Source organism: Bos grunniens, chromosome 9 (assembly GCF_055505025.1).
Source record: "Bos grunniens cultivar Pamir isolate PY7600 chromosome 9, Bosgru_T2T1.0, whole genome shotgun sequence".
Taxonomy (NCBI): Eukaryota; Metazoa; Chordata; class Mammalia; order Artiodactyla; family Bovidae; genus Bos; species Bos grunniens.
In genome coordinates, this window is record NC_141173.1 from 16,137,942 (window position 1) to 16,160,113 (window position 22,172).

General features: G+C 40.1%; 1 protein-coding gene across 36 annotated transcripts in view; it reads left to right on the forward strand.

The window, feature by feature from the left end:
* The window catches only part of SENP6 (SUMO specific peptidase 6), a 132,770-nt gene that overhangs the window by 723 nt on the left and 109,875 nt on the right, over positions 1-22,172 (forward strand). The window contains exon 1 of one of the 36 annotated variants that reach the window (XM_086316855.1): positions 7-91. The exons of 33 other annotated variants lie outside the window; for them this stretch is intronic. The gene's annotated coding sequence lies outside the window, so the exon portion shown is untranslated. Of the gene's footprint in view, positions 1-6; positions 92-22,172 lie in introns of those variants that run through there. 2 more of the 36 variants (XM_086316850.1, XM_086316842.1) reach the window with 2 other exon arrangements.

Below are 22,172 nucleotides of genomic sequence, written 5' to 3' on the forward strand. Positions count from 1 at the left end.
ACGTCTATTCCTGCCCTTTTGGGGGTTGGGGGTGGGCAAAGACAGGAAAATGTGGGCCCCTGATTCCCGGATATTCGGTGACGGGCGCCGGGTGGGTTTGAGGGGCGGCGGAGGACCGGGGGGGCGGGGGCTCCGGGGCGATGGCTGGGAGGGAAGGTGCTGCGGGGGCGCCGGGTTCGAGTCCGCCCCGGCGAGGGGCTCGGCCGGGAGCCGGGAGGCTGTGAGGGGGCGGCGGTGGACCGGCCGCGAGCCGGAGTTTCTGGGCGTCCTCTGAGACTGCACGCGTGTCTTTTTTTTGACATTTTTTTTTTTGCTTTCTCCATGCTGGCCTAGGGATGAGAGCCGACTGCGCTCGGCTCTTGTTTGGTGTTTGTGAAAAGTTTCAAGTTGCTAAAAGGTTGGGTGAAATCGGGGGCCAGACCACTTTGGGAGGGGAGACGTAGTTTTCTGGAGCTTGTTGTAACGCACCGCCTCCCCCCCGCCCCGCAGGCCTTTCTGTTTCGCAGAGCTTCAGGCTTCCTTTTGCAGCCAGCATTCAGATTAGGCCTGGCCCTAAGAAATGTGTTTGACTGAACATATTTTAGGAAGTTACCTGGGAAAAGAGAACGAGATACACAATATCAATTTGGGGGTCGTCACCCAAGCTAACAGACAAAGCTCGAGTGATTCCATTTTTATTCACTTGTGAGGAAAAAGTTAAACATCTGTTGTAGGTAGACTAAGCCAATGTTAAGAAAAGCTACATATTATTGTTGGGGGTGGTGTTAATGGGTAACAGTATTGGCTCTTTGGCCAAGTAAAAAGATCCCCCAATACAGCTAAATTCGTTGTAGTTGTGAATCAGGAACTGTAATGTTCATTGCTTAATTTGACTGTGGATTCACTGTTTATGCTGGTAATTGGGTTTATTAATCAGTTCGGGAGAGCAGGCCTGTCTGCTGTGCAGTGATTGTTTAAAAAAAAGGATTAACTCCTCTGGATGCTTTTGCAAAGATGAATTTCACATGGGAAATAGGCAGTACTTAATTGGAAACATTTCTGAATTAAGATAGTACAACTTCACTATGGTACAAAGTCCTGTAAGAGGGCGTCAAAAGATGCTTATGCCGTGTTTACAGTTTTCTTAACTGCATTGGGAACAGTGCCTGGAACACAGTAGGTACTCAAGTCCAGTGAACAAATAGAGACCAGTAGAAGTGAGTGGGAAAAGAAATATTAATATTCTTAATTCTTCTTCCTTAAAGTATAGCAGAACAAAAAAAAATTTTTTTTTATCTTGTTATGCAAACCAGCCTTTATTTAAAAATGATGAGAGTTTTATATGAGATTTGTAGTAAGAAGATGTGGAAAGCTTGTGAGTTTTCTTGGTTCACTTCATATTTCTTCCATTCTACCTCCATTCTCATTTGGGCTGATTAGTTACCTGTCAGAGGCTGAGAGTGGTGCAGCTTGTGTTACAGGTGGTGCTATGTGATGAACATTGGGAGGATGGAAGGAGCATAAATAAGGCCAACAGATACAGGGCTCAGGTAAATTTAGAGCTGTTGCTGCTAAGTCACTTCAGTCGTGTTCCACTCTGTGCGACCCCATAGATGGCAGCCCACCAGGCTCCGCCGTCCCTGGGATTCTCCAGGCAAGAACACTGGAGTGGGTTGCCATCGCCTTCTCCAGTGCATGAAAGTGAAAAGTGAAAGTGAAGTCTCTCAGTCATTTCCAACTCTTAGCCACCCCATGGACTGCAGCCTACCAGGCTCCTCCAACCATGGGATTTTCCAGGCAAGAGTACTGAAGTGGGCTCCCATTGCCTTCTTTTGGTTTTAGCTTATTCTGACTTAAGGGTCTATGAATTCCTGTAGTGGAAAAAACTGAGTTTCATCACTTCTTTTTCAGCGTTTGCATAAGCAAGTGAATGGTGCCTTATTTAGAGTATGAGCATAAGGGGCTGATATTTAGTACTACTAAATAAGTGGAATGATATTTAGGACTACTTGTATTTTTTTATATTTAATTCTTTTGGTTCTTTATGCTTTTAATGATGAGATACTTCAATATAACTTGCCAAATATTCACTCATCAAATATTTATATCAGCCTACTCTGTGCTAGGCACTTTACCAAAGTAAAGACAGCAGTGCATAAGATAGATAGCGTCCTTTCCTTCATAGGACTTATATTTTAGTAGGAGGGAGTTTTTATAATTAAAAATTAATCCATTTAGAACAATCTTACCGCTTTTTTTTTTTTTTTTGCATAGTTTCCCTCTTTATTTAGATCTGCTCAGACCTGACAGCCTACTTAAAATGTCATGCTGCCACACTCACATGTACAAACATGGTATTCCTCTGTTTTATTTTTCGTGGTAGCACTTTTCACATGATAAATTTGTCTTCATGTTTTTAAGTCCTATAAAAATACAAGCACCATTAAAGCAATAACTTTTTCTTTTCACCATCATATTTCTTGCACCTGGAGCATCTGTATTTGTTGTTAATGAAATAAACAAGAAGATGATAGTGTACTAAAGGCTATTTAAGAAATACATAGAAAAAGCCATTTTCCATAGTGTTAAGGTCATGAAAGGCCTTCCTGAGGAGGTCACACGTGTGTTAAGGTAATAACTGTGAGACTAGAGTATGGCAGAGAGAACGATGCCTGTAAAGGTTCCAAGATGATATAGGATTTCATTTGTTTAAAAAAAGATCATTATGGCTGAAATGTAATAAGTACAGAACACAGTAACAAGCACAGATATGAGAGCAGATCATGAAAGTTCATGAATTTTTATTTGATTCTGAAAAGTAGGAAATCATTGAAGAGTTTGGGGCAATGGAGTTAATGATACAATTTATCTTTTTTAAAAAATCACTTTGCACCTGGAGTAAATTAGAGCAGAGTAACAGTAAAAGCAGAGCCATTAGTTAGGAGAATATTGTAGCAGTCCGAAAAACACACAGGCTTGGATTAGGATGGTAGCAGTGGCCATCAGGAAAGAGGAGTGGATAGATGGAAGATCTGTTTGAGAACTTCTTAATGCATTGCATATTGAGGATCAGAGAAAAGCAGGAATCGGAGATGACTCCTAGGGTTTTGGTTTGAGGTTTTGGTGGGGGTGGGGGACTCCATTTATTGAGATGGAATAGAGGAATGAGAAGCTCATAGCTCTGCTTTCATCATCTTAAGTTTGAGGTGCTGGTTTGTCGTCCGTGTTCCAAATACTGCTTTACATTCTCATAAACTGTGAAGTAAAATACTAATTCCAATTCTTTTCCTACCTTCACTAGGGAAAAAGAGAGCTACTGGTTACTATTGTGTTTTATTTTGTCAGTATAGTATCACACTGAAATGGTGTGAATTGAATTAGGCCATTTGTACTGAATTTTTTTCTTCCCCCTCTTTGATTTGTTCCTTTCTCTTCTGTTCACTTAAAGTTGTCTTCTGCCCCTTTCCCTCTTGTGATAGTTTGGGAGGTTTCTTTTGTTCATTCATTCAGTAGATACTTACTGAGCAACTATAATGTTGTAGGTACTGTGCTGAGAGGCAGAGTGGAGGCAGGGGGGATTTCCTGGTGGAGTTTCCAGTCCGGTGAAGAGAGTCAGTAATCAAATAATCATACTTGTAAGTGTAAAATTACAGACGTCAAATACAACAAATGGGGATTATTTATAGTAATGAGAATTTGATCTAACTACGAGCAAAGCTAGTGGAGGTGATGGAATTCCAGTGGAGCTATTTCAAATCCTGGAAGATGATGCTGTGAAAGTGCTGCACTCAGTATGCCAGCAAATTTGGAAAACTCAGCAGTGGCCAGAGGACTGGAAAAGGTCAGTTTTCATTCCAATCCCAAAGAAAGGCAATGCCAAAGAATGCTCAAACTACCGCACAATTGCACTCATCTCACATGCTAGTAAAGTAATGCTCAAAATTCTCCAAGCCAGGCTTCAGCAGTACGTGAACCGTGAACTTCCAGATGTTCAAGCTGGTTTTAGAAAAGGCAGAGGAACCAGAGGTCAAATTGCCGACATCCACTGGATCATGGAAAAAGGAAGAGAGTTCCAGAAAAGCATCTATTTCTGCTTTATTGACTATGCCAAAGCCTTTGACTGTGTGGATCACAATAAACTGTGGAAAATTCTGAAAGAGATGGGAATACCAGATCACCTGACCTGCCTCTTGAAAAACCTATATGCGGGTCAGGAAGCAATAGTTAGAACTAGACATGGAACAACAGACTAGTTCCAAATAGGAAAAGGAGTACGTAAAGGCTGTATATTATCACCCTGCTTATGTAACTTATATCCAGAGTACATCATAAGAAACGCTGGGCTGGAGGAAGCACAAGCTGGAATCAAGATTGCTGGGAGAAATCTCAATAACCTCAGAGATGCAGATGACACCACTCTTATGGCAGAAAGTGAAGAGGAACTAAAAAACCTCTTGATGAAGGTGAAAGTGGAGAGTGAAAAACTGGCTTAAAACTCAACATTCAGAAAATAAAGATCATGGCATCTGGTCCCATCACTTCATGGGAAATAGATGTGGAAACAGTGGCAGACTTTATTTTTTTTGGCTCCAAAATCACTGCAGATGGTGATTGCAGCCATGAAATTAAAAGATGCTTACTTCTTGGAAGGAAAGTTAATGACCAACCTAGATAGCATATTCAAAAGCAGAGACATTACTATGCCAACAAAGGTCTGTCTAGTCAAGGCTATGGTTTTTCCTGTGGTCATGTATGGATGTGAAAGTTGGACTGTGAAGAAGGCTGAGCACCGAAGAATTGATGCTTTTGAAGTGTGGTGTTGGAGAAGACTCTTGAGAGTCCCTTGGACAGCAAGGAGATCCAACCAGTCCATTCTGAAGGAGATCAGCTCTGGGATTTCTTTGGAAGGAATGATGCTCAAGCTGAAACTCCAGTACTTTGGCCACCTCATGCGAAGAGTTGACTCATTGGAAAAGACTCTGATGCTGGGAGGGATTGGGGGCAGGAGGAGAAGGGAACGACAGAGGATGAGATGGCTGGATGGCATCACCGACTCAATGGACTTGAGTCTCAGTGAACGCCGGGAGATGGTGATGGACAGGGAGGCCTGGGGTGCTGCATTCATGGGGTCGCAAAGAGTCGGACACGACTAAGGGACTGAAGTGAACTGAGGACAGTTTGGAGGGTGACTAGGAGAGGGAAAGGTGGAGAGAGCGCTTTCTAATCAGGGCGAATGCGATAGAGGAAACATCATATGTTTAGGGAACTGAGAGGACCATATGGTGGTGGTAAGGAGAGTGTTACAAGAGGAGACTGGGGTTAACATCCTCAGGTTTGTTTCAAAAAAAGTTCGAAGTCTACCGCTTGTAGAATGCTCTAGGGAGGGGCAGAAGAAGGTCAGGGAGGTCAGTTAGGAGACTTGTGGTATAGGGCAAAGGTGCTGCTAGTTAGCTCCTTCTCTTTTGATATTCTCCTTTTCTCACCTGTGGAACCTCTGGCAAGTCTAACTCCTCTCATTTGTTTCTTTTTTTTTTTTTTTTATAGTGCTCTTGTTCATCCTATAATAACTGTCTTTCTCTCTATCTTTTTTCCTCTACAAACTAACTGCCTAACCAATATTTTTTCCCATTTTTTTATCCTTCCCCTTTCATATGTGTGTGTGTCTGTGTGTATTTACTACTTTGTTTTCATTCTGGGCCCCTCTCCCTTTGTGGACTTTGTCTACTAGTTGAAGAGATTGGTCTGAACTACTGCAGTGTTGTCCTCTATCCAGCAAAACTGCTTATGTTTCCAAATGAAAAGTGTTTTCCATTTTCCGTTAATTATACTTTATTTTTACATACAAGTCAAGTTCAGAATCCAATCCGTTTGTCATTTTTACGGGGGATAGTAAATACTTCACCACATCTCCTGAACTAAAGTACCATTTCTCCTAAATGATTGGCATTCCATGAATATGAATAGGGGCTTTCCAGGTGGTGCTTATTGCAAAATTCAGACTTAAATTGAAGACAGTAGGGAAAAACCACTAGACCATTCAGGTATGACCTAAATCAGATCCCTTATGATTATACAGTGAAGGTGACAAATAGATTCTAAGGGTTAGATCTGATAGACAAAGTGCCTGAAAAACTATGGATGGAGGTTCATGACCTTGTACAGGAGGCAGTGATCAAAACCATCTACAAGAAAAAGAAATGCCAAAAGGCAAAATGGTTGTCTGACAAGGCCTTACAAATAGCTGAGAAAAGAAGAGAAGCAAAAAGCAAAGGAGAAAAGGAAAGATACACCCATTTGAATGCAGAGTTCAAAAAATAGCAAGGAGAGAGAAAAAAGCCTTCCTCAATGATCAATGCAAAGAAATAAAGGAAAACAACAGAATGGGAAGGACTAAGAGATCTTTTCAAGAAAATTAGAAAAGGGAACATTTCATGCACAGATGGGCACAATAAAAGACTTACACGGTATGGACCTGACAGAAGAGGAAGATATTAAGAGGTGGCAAGAATACACAGAAGAGCTCTACAAAAAAGATCTTCGTGATCCAGATAACCACGATGGTGTGATCACTCACCTAGAGTTAGACATCCTGGAGTGTGAAGTCAAGTGGGCCTTAGGAAGCATCACTTCAAACAAAGCTAGTGGAGGTGATGGAATTCAAGTAGAGCTATTTCAAGTCCTGGAAGATGATGCTGTGAAAGTGATGTATTCAGTATGCCAGCAAATTTGGAAAACTCAACAGTAGCCACAGGACTGGAAAAGATGAGTTTTCATTCCAGTCCCAAAGAAGGGCAACGCCAAAAATGTTCAAACTATCGCACAATTGCACTCATCTCACATGGTAGCAAAGTAATGCTCCAAATTCTCCAAGCCAGGCTTCAATAGTACATGAACCGAGAACTTCCAGATGTTCAAGCTGGATTTAGAAAAGACAGAGGAACAGGAGATCAAATTTGTTGGATCACTGAAAAAGCAAGAGAATTCCAGAAAAAAAAAAATGTCTGCTTCTGCTTTATTGACTATACCAAAACCTTTGTGTGGATCACAACAAACTGTGCAAAATTCAAGAGGTGAGAATTCCAGACCACCTTAACCTGCCTGCTGAGAAATCTGTGTGGAGGTCAAGAAGCAATCATTAGAACCAGACATGAAACAACAGACTGGTTCCAAATTGGGAAAAGAGTACGTCAAGCTATATATTATCACCCTGATTATTATTTAACCTATATGCAGAATATATCATGCGAATGCTAGGCTGGATGAAGCACAAGCTGGAATCGAGATTGCTGGAAGAAATATCAGTAACCTCAAATATGCAGATGACAGCACTCTTGTAGCAGAAAGTGAAGAGAAACAAAAGAGCCTCTTGATGAAAGTGAATGAGGAGAGTGAAAAAGCTGGTTTAAAACTCAACATTCAAGATATGAAGATCATGGCATCCAGTCTTGTTTCATGGCAAATAGATGGGGAAACAATGGAAGTAGTGAGAGACTTTATTTTCTTGGGCTCCAAAATCACTGCAGATGGTGACTGCAATATGAAATTGAAAGACGCTTGCTCCCTGGAAGAAAAGCTATGATCAACCTAGAGAGTGTATTAAAAAACAGAGACATTATTTTGCCGACAAAGGTCTGTCTAGTCAAAGCTATGGTTTTTCTAGTATGTATGGAGGTGAGAGTTGGACCATAAAGAAAGCTGAGCACCGAAGAATTGATGCTTTTGAACTGTGGTGCTGGAGAAGACTCTTGAGAGTCCCTTGGACTGCAAGGAGATCCAACCAGTCCATCCTAAAGGAGCTCAGTCCTGAGTGTTCATTGGAAGGACTGATGTTGAAGCTGAAACTCCAAAACTTTGGCCACCTGATGCGAAGAAGTGACTCATTGGAAAAGACCCTGATCCTGGGAAAGATTGAGGGCAGGAGGAGAAGGGGACGACAGAGGATGAGATGACTGGATGGCATCACCGACTCAGTGGACATGAGTTTAGGTGGACTCCGGGAGTTGGTGATGGACGGGGAGGCCTTGTGTGCTGCGGTTCATGGGGTCGCAAAGAGTCGGACATGACTGAGCAACTGAATTGAACTGAAATTGTGATAGTGGTCAAGAACCTGCCTGCCAGTGCAGGAGAAATAAGAGACACTGATTTAGTCCCTGTGTCAGTAAGTTCCCCTGGAGAAGATGGCTCCCCACTCCAGTATTCTTGTTTGATAATCCTATGGACAGAGGAGCCTGGCGGGCTACAGCCCATGGGGTTGCAGAGAGTTGGACATGACTGAAGGGACTTAGCACGCTCGCATTGTTGTGAGCAAGGTCTTCAATGTTGGCCTGCTCAGGGGGTCACACCGCAAAGTTCTTCGTTTTAGCCCCACTCCTTCCTCTTTTGATTGTGTACCGTTAGAATCTGTACCATGGTGTCATTCCTTATTTAGTGCTTTAGCTGTGTATATTTCCTAGTTGCATTCCAGTTGACTTGATAAATTCTACTTATCACTTGATTTCATGTACTCACATGAAACAGTCTAGTAGAACCTCACATGAAATGGAAGCAGTTTTCATAAGAGATGCATTGAGAACATGAAGTCAAAAGCCAGAATGCTAGGATTCATCTTCTATAGCTCTATACTTACGGGCACTGCAATCTTGGATAGGTAATTTAACCTCTGTGTTTTCATATCTGTAAAACAAGGATAATAACTGCAGTTGCTTCATAAGGTTGCCCTGAAGATTAAACATGTTAATATATAGTAAACACTTAGAACAATTCCAGGCATGTAATTCCAAATACTATGTATAAGTTGGTATTATATTTATTTTCTTAGCAGGTAGAAAAGAGAAAAACTTTTCTTGCTTTTCTGTTCTTAATGCTTGCCTTCTCTCTCACTTGAATTCTAGTTTTTACTTTCTTTCACTTACTACCTTTCTTTCCCTAGGTATATTAGCTGATCGTTCTTGATATTCTAGAGTGACTAGTGAGAGAGGAAAAGAGAATGAAGTTATGTATTCTACATCTAGACTTCTATTAATTAGTTGTTATTGTACTGTAATGTTACTGTAATGTTACTACAATAACATTGTATATTGTAATGTATTGTATTGTAATGTTGCCATTACAAAAGTATGTTGACAATTTGAGGAGATCAGGAGGTCTAGAGGGCTTATATGACCTAGAGCAAGTTAGGGCATCAGCAGAACTGGAGCCTGGGACCTGTGCTAGAGCCTTAACCTCCTTCAGCATTCCTTTCCTTCTTTCTTCCCTCCTTTCCTTCTTTATCTCTTTGCTTTCCCTTTCTTCTTACCTATTTAACCTTTAGGAGCATGGGGGCTGGACAAGAGAAGGAAAAAATAATAGGGAATTATGGGGACTTAACATTCATTGATTCAATTTGATCTCTCTACAAGGGCAAAAGCCGAAGCCACAGATGTCTTAAGGTCCAACTTCAGAAATTACAGTGTCACTTCTGTCACATTTGATTGGCCAGAAAGCCACAGAGCCAGCTCAGATTCAAGGGGAGGGGAACATCATCAGGAACGGTGGAAAAGAATTTGCAGCCATTTTTCCTCTCACATACCTCTTTGGTGTTTTGTTCTTGTTGTAGTTTAAATACTTTCAACAGAGTCATATTGTTTCTTGAACTTGAGAACTACAGTTCTTTTGAGATCCAAAAGTTTCTAATTTCTAGACAGATTAGGAAGCTAAAGGAAGACAGAAAAAAAATAGAGCACACATTTGTAATTTTTCTCAAAGATGTAAATAGCAACATAAGTCAGTTCAGTTCAGTCACTCGGTCATATCCGACTCTGTGACCCCATGGACTGCAGCACGCCAGGCTTTCCTGTCCATCACCAACTCACAAAGCTTGATCAAACTCATGTCCATCGAGTCAGTGATCCCATCCAACCATATTACCCTCTGTTGTCCCCTTCTCCTCCTGTCTTCAATCTTCCCCAGCATCAGGGTCTTTTCCAGTGAGTCAGTTTTTCGCATCAGGTGGCCAAAGTATTGGAGTTGCAGCTTCAGCATTAGTCCTTCCAATGAATATTCAGGACTGATTTCCTTTAGGATGGACTGGTTGGATTTCCTCACAGTCCACGGGACTCTCGAGTCTTCTCCAACATCACAGTTCAAAAGCATTAATTCTTCGGCACTCACCTTTATGGTCCAACTCTAACATCCATACATGACTACTGGAAAAACCACAGCTTTGACTAGATGGACCTTTGTTGGCAAAGTGATGTCTCTGCTTTTTAATATGCTGTCTAGGTTGGTCATTGTTTTTCTTCCAAGGAGCAAGTATGTTTTAATTTCATGCTGCTATCACCATCCGCAGTGATTTTGGAGCCCAAGAAAATAAAGTCTTCACTGTTTCCATTGTTTCGCCATATGTTTGCCAGGAAGTAATGGGATTGGATGCCATGATCTTCATTTTTTGACTGTTGTTTTAAGCCAACTTTTTCACTGTCCTCTCTTACTTTCATCAGGAGGCTGTTTAGTTCTTCTTCACTTTCTGCTGTAAGGGTAGTGTCATCTGCATATCTGAGGTTATTGGTATTTCTTCTGGCAATCTTGATTCCAGCTTGTGCTTCATCCAGCCTGGCATTTTGAATGATGTGCTCTGCATATAGATTAAATAAGGAGGGTGACAATATACAGCCTTGATGTACTCCTGTCCCAGTTTGGAACCAGTCTGTTGTTCCATGTCTGGTTCTAATGGTTGCTTCTTGACCTGCATACAGATTTCTCAGCAGGCAGGTAAGGTGGTCTGGTATTCCCATCTCTCTAAGAATTTTCCAGTTTGTTGTGATCCATACAGTCAAAGGCTTCAGTGTAGTCAGTGAATCAGAATTAGATGTTTTTCTGGAACTCTCTTGCCTTTTCTATGATCTAGTGGATGTTGTCAATTTGATCTCTGGTTCTTCTGCCTTTTCTAAATCCAGCGTGAACATCTGGAAGTTCATGGTTCACATACTGTTGAAGCCTGGCTTGAGCAGTTTGAACATTACTTCGGTAGTGTGTGAGATGAGTGCAGTTGTGCAGTAGTTTGAACATTCGTTGGCATTGCCTTTCTTTGGGATTGGAATGAAAACTGCAATATCAGTTCAGTCCAGTCCCTCAGTCGTGTCAGACTCTTTGCGACCCCATGAATCGCAGCATGCCAGGCCTCCCTGTCCATCACCAACTTCTGGAGTTCACTCAGACTCACCTCCATCGAGTTGGTGATGCCATCCAGCCATCTCATCCTCTGTCATTCCCTTCTGCTCCTGCCCTAGTCCCTCCCAGCATCAGAGTCTTTTCCAGTGAGTCAACTCTTCACATCAGGTGGCCAAAGTTTTGGAGTTTCAGCCTTAGCATCATTCCTTCCAAAGAAATCCCAGGGCTGATCTCCTTCAGAATGGACTGGTTGGATCTCCTTGCGGTCCAAGGGACTCTCAAGAGTCTTCTCCAACACCACACTTCAGAAGCATCAATTCTTCGGCGCTCAGCTTCCTTCACAGTCCAACTGTCACATCCATACATGACCACGGGAAAAACCATAGCCTTGACTAGACAGACCTTTGTTGGCAAAGTAATGTCTCTGCTTTTCAATATGCTGTCTAGGTTGGTCATAACTTTTCTTCCAAGGAGTAAGCGTCTTTTAAACTGCAACATAGTCATTGGTTAATTTTTCTTTGATTAGGGACTGATTCAAGAATTTCTGAACAAGCAAGCAAAAGGAAGAAAAGAGGAGTGTTAGAAACCTTTCCTTCCTTTTTTTCTTTCATTCAGTGATATGCTGGAGTTATTGTAATTCTTCTCATTTTTATCATCTAATCTCTTAGAAAATATGGTCACCACTGTTTACAGTACTAAAAATTAAATGTTATTTCAGTACAGAACACAGCAGTTAATCCAGAAAATCAAAGGCAGGCTATTGATCACAATTACAACCCACTTCAGTTGTGCACTTAGGTCATGTTACTTGGAGTGATGCAACAATGGATGATCCATTATTGTGAACTGCCGATTATGGTTGCCTACATCACCTAAGAAACAGAAAGTAGCTGTGCAGTATCCATTTGACACTAACAACAGTGTTACTTTTAGCCCCCTTTTGGGGGCTACCTTAGTGTTTTGTACTTCTCAGAGCCTTCTGTGTTCATCACCAAAAATTAGGACCTCTTGTCTCCTGTGGATACTAACTTTGAGTACTAAAATTGGAGCAGCCCTAGGCAAGTTGGGACATGTGGACCCTGTGCCTCCTCCCAAGCCAGCAACTACCTTGAGACCATCTGAAACGACAGGCTTGAGAAGTAAGAGAGCAAGCCATATTCTGGTCTTGATTTGGGAGAGTTTTTTTGTTATTTCAAGTACATTTCATGCTTAGTTTTTAACAGGAGAGTTTTTACTTCCCACATTAACCTCATAATCATTGAAATATAGCAAGGAGAAGAAAGCAAACAGTGCTTGTTTATAGTGTATAGCAAATGTACTTTTTTAGTTTTTGGAAAGATTGAAGCCAGTTTTAAGGACAGGAAGAGCGAGAAATTTCCAGAGACTTGTTTGTAGACTATGTAATAACCTTCTTGTCTTTCCTATATTGAAAAAAAGATCTGCAAACTTTCTGCCTCCACAACCTCCTCTGTTTGAATCTGCCAGTAAATCTGCGATATGGTGAAGGTACTCCCTTTACCACCATGACTTCTGGTGACTCCATCTTCATGGAAACCAGTATTATCTTTGCCTCTGAAACCCCTGTGCCACTGTTTGGATGGGGTGGGATTCCATGTTTTGGCATTTAAACGTTCTTTCTTCAGTTCACATTGGTCTTCATTCTCTATTATCACAGGAAATAAAAAAGAATGATTTAATTTTGTCATTCTAGTAATTAACTCTGCAAATCTTACTCCACCTTTCCCTCACAAGTTTTGAGTACCAACTCCTGAGTCTCCTTTGTCTGCACCCTTTATAGGCTTTATACCTGGCTTTCAAGTTTATCTTCTTTTAAGTTTACTATGAACCTGTCATTTTTCTCCTTGTTGAATTTTGTATTTGCACTTTCAGAATTAAACAGTGTTTCGTTTGTCTGTCTCAAGACTATTGAACTCCCCTGCCATCTTGACAGTCTTCTCTCCTTTCCTTGAAGCAGAAGGAACTTTTGGAACCACCTGTCTCTTGTGATCATTTCTTAAGTTATTCATTTTTTTGGACCTTGTGTGCTTAAGATAACTATTTTTAGAGTTGTTATTCTGTGTAAAGATATTACCAACTACATTACTTTGGCTTAAGGTACTGATATTTTGATTCGATAGAAGATCACTATGCTTCCAGCAATACAAGCAGCACCAAACTGCTGCCTGATGCTGGCCTTGGACAGAACTAACTGGATGTCGGCATCCTGCCGAAAGATGCATAGAAACCCATAGAAACTTCTTCAGTGGGATGAAGAAGTAGATAAACGGAGAGAACAGTGAACAGTAGCTTCATCCTGAGGCAAAGAATATTATGGACTGTGGCTCACAGAGAAGTCTAATTTAATATTATTCCCAAGAATATAATATATTCAGGCTTCATTTTCAGATAATATTGGACTGTACTCTGTCTTCTGTATCAAAAAAATACAGTTTTTTTTTTTTTTAGTTTAGGAATTTGAGAAAATCACCTTAGCTGGGTGATTTTTCTGCTTTATGTAGCATCTGTGGGAGTTATTCAGTGGTAGCTTGGCTGGCCTGAACGTTCCAAGGTGGCTCTTTTCAGATGTCTAATGGGCAGGTTGGAAAGTTGGGCCCTTATTTCTCCATGCAGTATAAAGGTCTCTTCATGTGGTTTCTGCAGCAGGGTACCCAGACTTGTAACATGATGGCTTAGGGCTCCCAAGACACTGCCTTTGGAGAATCTTGACGGGTTCTTGAGAAAGTTTGGGACTAAAGCATTACAAAGTGAAATGAAGTGAAGTGAAGTCGCTCAGTCGTGTCCGACTCTTTGCAACCTAATGGACTGTAGCCTGCCAGGCTCCTCTGTCCATGGGTTTCTGCAGGCAAGGATACTGGAGTGGGTTTCCATTTTCTCCCCCGGGGATCTTCCCGACTCAGGGCTCAAACCCGTATCTCCTGCTTTGCAGGTGGATTCTTTACCGTTTGAGTCACTGGGAAGCTGGAGATTTCCTGATCTTTGCATTTAATTCTCTCTTTAGGTTTTCTGTTATTGCTTTTATATTTCTAATTTGCAGAAGTTAACTTCTGTGTCAGTGATACTTTTTTTAAAATTCTATTTTTTATTATTTTAAAATGTTACCAGTGACAGTTTAAAAAATTATTAGGAAATACTTCATGTCTGTGTGGAATATAAGGAATAATAGAGCAAAAACTCATATTCTAATTCCTCGCCTAAAGAAAACATTACTAATCCAGTGTTAGTAGAGTGTTAGCTACAGTGAAGCTGGGCTGAACCCTTTGGTTTTTGCATCTTCCTGCCTCCACTCCAGGTGTAATCACCAACCTCTGTTTGGTAGTTATTCCTATACATTGCTTTGTACTTTATGTATATGTCTTTCAACCTGTGTACCCGTACAGATTGTTAGAATATATTATACATCATGCCATACTATATTCTTCTGTAACTTTTCATTCTTACCGCATTGAGAAATTAAATAATGTTGATAAGAATAGCTCTATTTCTTTTTCATAGTATGAATGTATACTGCATTATATTTATGCATTTCCTTTTCTTGTGGAAATTAGGTTGTATCTGATTTTTGTACTTTTACATACATTGCTAGTATGAATGTCTTGGGATGTCTCATATTGCTACTATGAACTTTTTTAAAGTACATTTCCGTGTGCACATGTGTGTGTTTCTTTGGAGGAGAGGTCAGCAAAGTTTTTCTGTAAAGGGCCAGATAGTGAATATCTTACACTTTGCATTTCAAGCAGTGCTGCCAGTTTAGCAAGAAGGTAGTTATAGATAATGCATAATCAAATGAGGGTGGCTGTGTGCCAGTAAAACTTTTATAGACACTGAAATTTGAATTTTATATGATTTTCTTGTAACATGAAACATCTTTCTTGTTTGATTTGTTGTTTTTCCTCGCTGAAGTGAAAAGTGAAGTGAAAGTGTTAGTCGTCGGTAACGTCCGACTTTTTGCAACCCCATGGAACGTAGCCTGCCAGACTCCTCTGTCCATGGAATTCTCCAGGCAAGAATACTGGAGTGGGTAGCCATTCCCTTCTCCAGGGGATCTTCCCTAACCCAGGAAATGAAACTGGGTCTCCTGTATTGCAGGTGGAGTCTTTCCTATATGAGCCACCAGGGAAGAGTGTTTTAAAAATGTAAAAGCCATATTCTTAACTCAAGGGCCTTGTAAAATCAAGCAGCTGGCCAGAGTTGGCTGGCCATACTTTGTTTACAGCTGATCTAGAGTATTTCTTAGCATTGGAATTATTGGGTCATGTATTATTTCAGCTTCACCCTAGATACTGCCAAATTGATCTCCAAAGTGCTTTCACTAGCACTTTTTAAGACTTCCTGTTTATACACATCATCACCCACTTAAGAATGTCTGATATTTTAGTTTTTGCCAGTCTGAAGGGGTTTATCGGATGGTGATTTGAATTTGTAATAGCCCTGTTTATAGTGAGGTTGAGTATCTTTATTGCTGTATTTTAAAAATTCACTCATTGTTCATGCAGTATTAAAATATTGAGTGCCAACCTAGAGTTAATCCCTGTTCTGTTCACTTGTGGTGCTTGAGTAAACTAAAAAGGTAATCTATGAGTTTCTTTTTGTTTTTAGGTTAATTTGTGTATATTTCCTCTATTCTTAATTGCTCATGTCTTCTGCACATTTTGTTTTCTGTTGGAATGTTGGGGTTCTTTATATAGTCTGGGTAGTAAACCTTGGTTGAATTACATGTATTGAGCATACATCTTATGCTCATATATACATATGATATATGTATGTGTGTGTATATATATATACATATGCACATATATACATATATATTTAAGATGTATATAAATTTATACATCTTATAAAATTATTGCTTATTTTTTAATGCATAGAATAATTTTATGAGCACATTTTAAAAACAGTGTTTTGGTTTTTTTTTCTTAATGTCTTACAGTTTTTGTGATACGTGAAATTTAGGTCTTATTGGTCCCTTGTAACTTTACCTTTTTTTTTTTTTATTAATTACTGTTCATTTCTTTGGTTTTTATTATTAGCAGAGTGATAAGTTATCCAGGCTGGGGTAACAGAATTTGAAAATCTACTTTAGTGTATCTGTTTCTTACGTTTTCTTTACATTTAAAAAAAAGGTTTTTAAAAAGACTTTATTAAATACTTCCGAATCTGATAGTGGGGTTATCCAGAATATAAAAAGAACTCATAAAACTCGGTAGCAAAACCTCCAAATAATTGAACCAAAAATAGACAGAGGACTTGAATAGACATTTTTTCCAAAGAAGGCCTACAAATGGACAACAGATACATGAAAAGGTGCTTAGCATCACTAATTACTAGGAAAATGTGAATGAAGCCACCATATCATCTTATGCCTTGTAGAATGATTATCATGAAACCATGGTAACCATGCTTTGGAGTTGGGATTGTAAAACTGGTACAGCCCCTGTAGAAAACAGTATGGAGGTTCTTCAGGAGATTAAAAGTACAGCGATCTTATGATCTAGTAATTCTACTTACAGGAATATATTTAAAGGAAACAAAAACACTATGTTGAAGAGATATCTGTGCCCCCAATTCATAGCAGTGTTATTTATAATAGCCAAGACATGGAAACAATCTTAAGTGTCCATCAGTGGATAAAGATGTGGATATATATACAGTGGAATATTATTTAGACATGAAAAGAAATCCTACCATATGTGACACCGTGGGTGGACCCTGAGATCATAAGAATACTGTGTGATCCCACTTATATGTGTAATCTTTAAAAAAAAAAAAAGGTTTAAAATGAAACAACAAAAAATCCCAAACTCAGAAAAAAAAAAGATCAGATGTGCGATTCTAGAGGTAGGGCAAGGGAGGTAGGGGGACTTGGATGAGGGTGGTCCAAGGTCCAAACTTCCAGTTTTAGGGTAGATAAGTGCTGGGGTTGTAATGTAAAAAATTATGGATGGTTATAGTTAATAGTCCTCTATGACATAATTGTTGTTCAGTTGCTCAGTCTGTGTCCGACTCTGCGACCCCATGGACTGCAGCATACCAGGCTTCCCTGTCCTTCAGTATATCCTGGAGTTTGCTCAGACTCACATGCATTGAGTCAGTGACGCCATCCAGCTCTCTCATCCTCTGTTGTCGTCTCCTCCTCCCGCCTTCAGTCTTTCCCAGCCTCAGGGTCTTTTCCAATGAGTCGGCTCTTCACATCAGGTGGCCAAAATATTGAAGCTTCAGCATCAGTCCTTAAAATGAATATTCAGGACTGATTTCCTTTAGGATTGCCTGGTTTGATCTCCTTGCTGTCCGAAGGGCTTTCAAGAGTCTTCTCTAGCACCACAATTCAAAAGTATCAGTTCTTTGGCTCTCAGCCTTTTTTATTGTCCAGTCCATCCGTACATGACTACTGGAAAAACCGTAGCTTTGACTAGATAGACCTTTGTTTGCAAAGTAATGTCTCTGCTTTTTAATACACTGTCTAGATTTGTCATAGCTTTTCTTCCAAGGAGCAGGTGTCTTTGAATTTCATGGCTGCAGTCACCATCTGCAGTGATTTTGGAGCCCCCCAAAATAAAAAGTCTGTCACTGTTTCCATTGTTTTCCCATCTATTTGCCATGAAGTGATAGGATCAGATGCCATGATCTTTGTTTTCTGAATATTGAGTTTTAAGCAAGCTTTTTCTCTCTCCTTTTACCTTCATCAAGAGGCTGTTTAATTCCTCTTCACAGTCTACCATAAAGGTGGTGTCATCTACATATCTGAGGTTATTGATATTTCTCCTGGCAGTCTTGATTCCAGCTTGTGCTTCATCCAGCCTGGTGTTTCTCATGATGTACTCTGCATATAAGTTAAATAAGCAGGGTGACAATATATAGCCTTGATGTACCCCTTTCCCAATTTGGAACCAGTCCGTTGTTCCATGTCTGGTTCAAACTGTTGCTTTTTGACCTGCATACAGGTTTGTCCAGAGGCAGGTGAGGTGGTCTGGAAGAATTTTCCAGTTATTTGTGATCCACACAGTCAAAGGCTTCAGCATAGTCAGTGAATCAGAAGTAGATATTTTTCTGGAACTCTCTTGCTTTTTCGATGATCCAGTGGATGTTAGCAATTTGATCTCTGGTTCCTCTGCCTTTTCTAAATCCAGCTTGTACATCTGAATGTTCTTGGTTCATGTACTGTTGAAGCCTGGCTTGAAGGATTTTGAGCATGACCTTGCTAGCATGTGGAATGAGTGCAATTGTGTGGTAGTTTGACTTATTTAGAAGTTAAAGTAAATCCTAAGAGTTCTCATCACAAGGAAAAAAACTTTCTTTGTTTTCTTCCTTCCCTTCCTTTTCTTTATTTCATCTGTATGAGGTGATAGTTGTTAACTGAGCATATTATGGTAATTGACCGGCATACAGGTTATTTCACAGTATATTTAAGTCAAGTCATTATGCTGTACACCTTGAACTTACACAGTGTTGTTCAGTTATAACTCAGTGAAGCTGGACAGGAATGAACCTGGAGTCTGTCATGCAGAGGGAAGGAAGTCAGAAAAAGCAAAACAGATATCATATATAAACGCATATATGTGGAATATATATGCATTCCGCATATATTTATATATGTAGAATCTGGAAAAATGGTACTGCTGCTGCTGCTGCTAAGTGGCTTCAGTCGTGTCCAACTCTGTGCGACCCCATAGACGGCAGCCCACCAGGCTCCACCGTCCCTGGGATTCTCCAGGCAAGAACACTGGAGTGGGTTGCCATTTCCTTCTCCATTGTGTGAAAGTGAAAGGTGAAAGTGAAGTCGTCCAGTCGTGTCCGACTCTTTGTGACCGCATGGACTGCAGCCCACCAGGCTCCTCCGTCCATTGGATTTTCCAGGCAAGAGTACTGAAGTGGGGTGCCATTGCCTTCTCTGGAAAAATGGTACAGATGAGCTTATTTCCAGAGCAGGAGTAGAGATGCGGACATGGTGAACAGAGGTGGACACGGGGGGGGGCGGTGATTAGTTGGGAGAGTAGGATTGGCATGTATACATTACCATGCGTAAAATCCTGGCTTAAAGCATGGGAAACTCAGCTCAATGCTCTGTGATGACCTAGAGAGGTGGGATGGGGTGGGGAAGGGAGGTTTTATGAGGGAGGGGGGATATATTTTACATACAGTTGATTCACTTCCTTGTACAGCAGAAGGTGACATAACATTGTAAAGCAATTATATTCCAATAAAAAATAAAACTGGGCAGGGAGGACTTTTTTTTCCTAACTATGCAAAAGGTTTACTTAATTTTCTTTACTCGTTTTTTAAAGAGAAGTTTTAGGTTCTCAGCAAATTGAGAGAGGAAGGTGCAGAGATTTGCCATATACCTCCCACCCCAACACATGCATAGCCTTCACCAATATCAACATCTCTTACCAGAGTGGTACGGCTGCTGCAATTGATAACCCTCCGTTGCCACATCATAGCCTCTCAAGAGTGCATAGTTTACACTATGGTTCACCCATTGACTGCACATTGTGTGGTGTAGTCTGTGAGTTGGGACAAGTGTATAATGACATGTACCATCTTTATTGTATCCCAGAGTATTTTCATTGCCGTAAAAATCTTCATTGTTCTACCTGTATGTTCATCCCTCCATCCCCCACACCCACCTCACCCTGGCAACTACTGAGCTTTTTACTGTCTCCATAGTTTTGCCTATTCACAGTGCCATCTAGGTGAAGTCATACAGTGGGTCTACTTTTCTGGGTTTTGTTTTGTTTTGTTTTCACTGAGTGATAGGCATTTAAGGTTGTTTCATCCTCCATGTCGTTTCATGACTTGGCAACTCCTTCTTTTTTTTCCCCCAAATAATATTTCGTGGAATTCACCACAGTTTGTTCATCCACCTACCTACTGAAGGCTATCTTGGTTGCTTCCAAGTTTTGCCAGTTATGATGAAGCTGCTGTAAATATCTGGGTGCGGATTCAGTGTGGATATTAGTTTTTTGCTCCTGTGGGTAAATATCGAGGAGTGTAGTTGTGAACCATATGGTAACAGTGCATTTTGCCTTGTAAGAAACTAAACCTGTACTGTTCTGTATTCTCCCCAGCAGTGAATGAGCGTGCTTGTGCCGCATCCTCACCGCATTTGGTGTTAGTGTTCCCGATTTTGTCGATTTTAATGGATGGGTAGTGGTATCTCATTAGTTTGCATTTCCTTTATGACATATGATGTGAAGAATCTTTTCATATGCTCATTTGCCATGTCTGTATCTTCTTTGGTAAGATGTCTGTTAAGGTCTTTGACTTATTTTTTAATCAGGTTTTTTTTTTAATCATTGAGTTTTATGTATATTTTGGATAAAGTCCTTTATCAGATTTTTTTTTTTTGCAGATATTTTCTCCCACTCTGTGGCCTGTTTTCTGGTTTTCTTGACAGAGCAAAAGTTTTTAACTGTAATGAAGTCCAGTTTATCAATTCTTTCTTTCGTGGATTATACCTTTGGTGTTTTAGCTAAAGAGTCATCTCCATACCAGCTAGCTTTTCTCCTGTGTTATCTTCTAGGAGTTTTATAGTTGTATACTTTACACTTAGGTCTGTGATCCATTTTGAATTAGTTTTTTTTGCTTTAATTTTTGTGAGTGGCGTAAGGTCTGTGTCGAGATTCATTACTTTGCATGTGAACGTGCACCATTTTTCAAAAAGATTATCTTTTGCTCTATTGTGTTGCCTTTCTAGCCTTGAAAAGCAACAGTTGACTATATTTATGTGGCTCTGTTCTGGGCTCTGTATGCTTTTCCACTCATTTACTTGTTCTTCTGCAGATACTACTCTGACTTGATTACTGTGCCTTTATAAGTCTTTGAAGTCAGGTGGTGTCTGTGCTCCAGATTTGTTCTTAAACATTGTGATTGGGCTTCCCTGGTGACTCAGTGGTAAAGAATTCAGCTGTAATGCAGGAGATGCAGGTTTGATCCCTGGGTTGGGAAGATCCACGGAAGAAGAAAATGGCAACCCACTCCGGTATTCTTAGCTGGGAAATCCCATGGTTAGAGGAGCCTGGTGGGCTACAGTCGGAGTCACAAAAAGAGTCAGACTAAACAAATATTGTGATGGCTATTCTGAATCTTTTTCCTTTCCATATAAACTTTAGAATCAGTTCCTTAACATTCATAAAATAACTTGCTAAAACTTGGACTGCAGTTGCATTGAATTTATAAAGTTAGAAAGGACTGACATCTTGACAGTATTGAATCTTCCCATCTGTGAACTCAAAGTATCTCTCCATTTATTTAGTTTTTCTTTGATTTCATCCATCAGAGTTTGTAGTTTCCCCTGTGTAGATTTTATATGTATTTTGTTAGCTTTATAGCTAAGTATTTCATTTTTTGGGGTGCTAATGTCAGTGTTACTGTGTTTTTAATTTCACATTCACCTTGCTCATTATTGGTATATAGGAAAGTGTAATTTTTTGTATTAACCTTGTATCCTGCGGCTTTACTGTATTTGCTTTTTAGTTCCAAGAGGGTGTTGTGTTTTTTTTTTTTTTTTTGAGTGATTCGGATTATCTACCTAGATGATCATGTCATCTACAAACAAAGTTTTATTTCTTTCTTCCCAATCTGTATCTGTAAATACAACACAGAAGATATATAATCACATACCTTGTTTATATTATTTTCAGCAAACTATTACCTGCTACTGGAAATAAGAAAAATTGAAGTTTTAATTTTATCTTCACTTATTCCTTCTCGATAGTCTTTCTTTATATACATTCAGATTTCTAACCTACATCATTTTTCTTCCCTTTGAAAAACTTAAAAAAAAAATTTGCAAAACAGCAGCAAGTTCTCTGGATATTTGTCTAAGTCTTATTTTTCCTTTACTACCTGTAGAAGGGAATGGCAAACCACTCTGTTTTCTTGCCTGGAGAATCCCATGGTAGAGGAGCCTGGTTAGGTTGGCACAGAGTCGGACATGACTGAAGCGACTTAACACACTGAAAAATAATAACACAGGGTACAGAGACCCAGAGGCCCCCCGCCCCGTACTTTATACTGTTTCACTCTCC